The sequence below is a fragment of the Euprymna scolopes genome, chromosome 30, assembly GCF_053919585.1.
Source record: "Euprymna scolopes isolate OS-2025 chromosome 30, ASM5391958v1, whole genome shotgun sequence".
In the NCBI taxonomy this organism is placed as follows: Eukaryota; Metazoa; Mollusca; class Cephalopoda; order Sepiida; family Sepiolidae; genus Euprymna; species Euprymna scolopes.
This window is the reverse complement of record NC_136511.1, coordinates 47,631,340-47,636,322: the sequence shown is the minus strand read 5'-3', so window position 1 is coordinate 47,636,322 and position 4,983 is coordinate 47,631,340.

The following is a 4,983-nucleotide window of genomic DNA, read 5'->3' as shown; positions in this document are numbered from 1 at the left end:
TTTACGATAAACAGAAGTGAAAAATCCCAAAGAAATCTTAGAAACAAGTACATCTATAAATGGAAGACTGTAATATATATATATATATATATATATATATATATATATATATATATATATATATATAGCTTAATGTAAAAGGAAAAGAGAAAGTTAAATTCCACAAAATGAGACTTATCCGGATAATGGCAAGCTCAACAATTATTAGTGGAGCTTATACAATAGGACAACAAGAGTATGAAATGAAGACACAAAACTATATATTGTTAGATATAGAATGAATCATTTATTGAATAATGGAATACAGGCAAAATTTGGGGGATAGAAGGGACTGTTTACGCCAGGGCATGTTGAAGCCTAATACTTCTCTATGCTTCTGATGAGAAACATTAGGCTTCGAAATGCCCTGGCACAGAGTACCTTATATCCCCCGAATTTTGCCTTTATTCCATTATTCAATAAATGATCCATTCTATATCTACCAATATATAGTTTTGTGTCTTAATTTCATGCTCTTGTTATCCTATGATATATATATATATATATATATATATATATATATATATATATATATATATATATATATATATATATATATATATAGTAATGTGACTGATAATTTAAAATTCATCCACTTTAGGATTCTTCAGACATGCCTGAAGAATCCTAAAGGGGATGAAAAACGGAATATTCAGTGTAGCTTAATCGCCATATACATTTTGTAACTTACTATATATATATATATATATATATATATATATATATATATATATATATATATCTAGTAATTTATAAAATATATATGGCGATTAAGCTACACTGAATATTCTGCGTTTCATCCAACTATAGGATTCGTCAGGCTTATGCGCGAATTCTGTCGTTGCTTTTTTGTTTTTATATATGTTGAGGATTTCTAGTTGGCCAATCAGCTTTCTAGTATCCACCGCGCCCCTTCCTATCAGCCAATGAGCATGCATTTTATCAAACAAAGGATCTGTTTTAGAGCTAGGTTAGTGGTTTTAGGTGGCCGTTCTCCTTTTTTCTTACACATATAAATATACCTATGTGTACACAATAATGCACATATATATACATATATACATATATATATACATATATGTGTGTGATCGTTTATGTATATTCATGTTTATTTAATTTATCTATTTGTTTGTTTTCTATTGTTATTGTTAGTTTTAAAGCTATTTTGTATCGCTATCCTAGGGTAAGTTTTATTTTGTGAACACAGTTGTTTGCTATTTCCCGCCTACAGTTTAATAGATTTTGAGGTTCTTTAAAGTACAGGATAGAAAATTTTTCATGGAGGCATAATTTACATGGGTCGTCTAAATGTCTGCATGTGGTAGCTTGTCTCATTATTTTCCATTCGACTACCGGCGAATGTCCGCTTTCTTTGAGTTCCCAGTATTTATTCGCTAGTGTTGTTTTTATACGGTGTTTTTTTTTATTTTTGAATGTACTTTTGTGGTCATAGTATCTGGTTTTGAAATATAAGGAAGTCATGCCTATGTAATATTTCTTGTTATTCGGGTTTTCTTTCGCAAATATTGTTGCTTGATAAACTACGCTTTTTGTTAGACATTTGTTTTGGACTGGGCAAAGTGTGCGGTGTCTACAATTGCATTTATCTTGTTCGTTATTAGTATTTTTATTTATGGTATGGTTGTTCTTGTCCGGGGTTGGTTTGTTATTATTATTATTATTATTATTATTATTATTATTATTATTATTATTATTATTATTATTTCTGCTAGTGTTGGTTTTATTTCTGTCATGGTGTCTACTTTTTTATTGTTTATTTTGTTGTTGTTTACATTGTTTTCATTTAGTATTTTGTTATTATGTGCCTTAATTATCATCTCTAAATTTTCGCAAGAACTGTAAGATAACTTCAAGGTATTTTTATTGAAGGTTTTGTGTAAGGGGTTGGTTGCGGGAAAGTGTTTTTCAATAAGATCTAGAAATTTCTTGCCAAGTTTTGTTTTTAACATTTGATTGTATGGGGCCGTATACCAAATTATAGTTCTTTTTCTTCTGTTTTTAATTTTATTATAGTTGTTGGTGTTTTGTTGCTTATATTTGATATCGATATTTTTGTATCCACTATTTTTTAGGGCTGTTTCGTAAATATTGGATGACCTGTTAAATGCATTTTCATCGCTTGAGTTATTACTGAGTCTACTTACGATCGAGTTAGGAATATGTTTTATAATTGATGGTGGGTGGTTGGACTTAGGGTTTGCGTAAATTGGAGTAGCGTTATCTTTTAAGTATGGTTCATATGTGTTTTATAATATAATTTATAATTACTAACTAGCTCTACCTACGTATTGAGCACTTTTGAAGTAAATACTTAAAGTTTACGCGTAAATCTATACTTTCGTATATTAAATTTATGTGAATAAATGAAGTAGTTATATATATATATATATATATATATATATATATATATATATATATATTTACCTTTTAATTGTTCGCCTTTTGAAAACCGTAATTATCGTCAAACATTCATTTGGATGTTGATTGTAGCTTATAAATGTACGAAATGTTGAATTTTCAAAAAGAACGCCAATGGAACATTTTTTAGCGGTTAGAATATGTTAGTAAACGCCTAATTTAAAATAAAGCAAATATTAAAAAAAAGAGCGGGGACATAATCTTATTTTTCTAATTAAATAATCAAAGGGAGATAATTAGTGTTTATTCTATTTAGATTATAATATATTATATTTGGAACTTACTGAATTTAGTATTTTTGATACTTTATTTATTTATTTATTGAAATTAATTAGTATAGTATAGGTTAAGCTTAAATATATGTTTAAATAATATACAATAATGGTAAATATATCAGATAAACTAATATTAATAATACTATTGATGATCAAAATTTTATTAATAAGGGTATCAAGTTAAACTTAAATTTCAAGATTGAATATTAATAAGTAACATTTTAATGATTTATGGTGGTTTATATTTGTTAATTTTAAACCAACGTTTATGACTGCATGAGGAAGTAGGCTCCTCTCTTGAATTTAGGAGGGTGGTTCTATTTTTGATATCGTCATATTTTAAAATATTTAGGGTCTCCTGTGTACAAGGTGCACAGAATCTATCTCCTGGTGTATATCCTTTATATGATCCTATTATTTGCCATTTCAAATTGAAGGAAATTTTCTTATCTTTGAGTCGCCAAATATGTTTGGATAGAGTGGTTTGGTTCAACAGGGAGTGGTTTTTAACTCCAGATGTGGAACCAAAGTAGATTGCGTCTTGTTTAATGTATTTATTTTCAGGTAGATTAGGGTTGGGATTGGTATGTGATGGTATTAGATTGGTAGATTGGTTAAAGTTGGTGTAGTTATTTAATTGGGGGTCGATTTATGGTTGCTGTTAACCTCATTTAAATTTGGTGTTTGTGATACTGTGCAGCTATAAACTACATTTTTTATTTGCATGAACTTTGTAGGGGGCATCTATTTTTTCTTCTACAGTTACAGCCTGCTATATTTTCTGTATTTGTATTTTGTATCTTATTAATTTTTTATTGTTAGAACTAATTATTTTTTGATGAAGGTTTGGCATAGTTAGGTAAGACACTTTGATTGTGTTCTTATTAAAGATTTTACTGTATCTATGAGGGGCTTTAAAGTTTTTTTCTAATATTTTAAAAAAAATATCTGGCTTTGTTTGTCTCAAGATTTTTGGAATATGGAGGGTTGAACCATAGGGTCTTCCTATGTCTGTTTTTACTCTTACGGACTTTGGTTTGCTGTTTATTTGTGTTTGTATCTTATACTTGCGGTTTCATTTTGCTTTGTCCTGCTTTTTGATCATTTTTTGTAACTCGCATACGGGATGACATGGCCATATCATAGGTTATTATGCTCTTAGTGGGTTTATTTTCAACGCAGTTTTTTTCTATCATTTTTATTTAGGAATTTGATTTGTGATTTGTATCCCCAGTTTTTTAGGGTTTCATTGTAATATTTTTCATTTTTGTTGAATATAGATTTGTTAGAAGATAGCCTAGAAATTCTTAAATAGACATTGGGAACTATTGATTTCAATATTGATCTAGGGATGTTTGATTCATTATGGACATATAGTACAGATTGGTTAGGTTTATGATAGGGTTCAAAAGTAGAGTTTTCAAGATTTAAGGTTATGTCTAAGAAATTAACCATTTTTTTTATTAGGGTCGATTTTAATAGTAAGTCCATAATTTTTAAATAATTTTTTGTAGGGATTTAATTGCTTTTTCGTAATCTTTATTTGTGGAGTTTGTTACGAAAAGTGCATCATCTCTGTATAGTCCTCCTTCAAGTTTGAATTGTTCATGGAGTATAGAATGAATTTCATTTAAAAGGAAAAGGCCGACCAGATCGGTGACCTGAGCTGAGTCCGTCGAGCCCATTAAAACGTTGAAATTGTCAGGGATATTTTTTCTGGTCCAATACTTGTTATCAAGGGTTATTAAATATTTTCTAGCTACGAGTATTACTTTAATTTCGTCGGGCGTTATATTAGTTAGTTTTCGTGCCATTAATAGAGATCTATTTAGTAGAATCGACGATATTCATTGGTAATATGATTTAATGCCCAAAGAAAGAAATTTACAATTATTTTTATTTTGAATGTTAGAAAACCAGTCGATTACCTGGGTAGAGGATTGCCATAGTGGTTATTTTATTGAAGATTGAATTTTAAGCATAATTCTATCTAATATGTTTTTACTAACTAATCCTATATCTGATTTTGAGGAGTAGATGAGTCTAATAGTAGGGGTTATATTAAAGCCTTGTTTGTGGTCTTTTAAAATAAATCTCGGGGTACCTGTTATTGTTATTTCTGTGTATTTATCTATTTTAAGTTTAGTTAAAATATTTTTGCCTTGTTATTTATTCCATTTAATGCTAACTCTATTTATTGTTTTATAATTTTTATTAAGTTCCTTATATA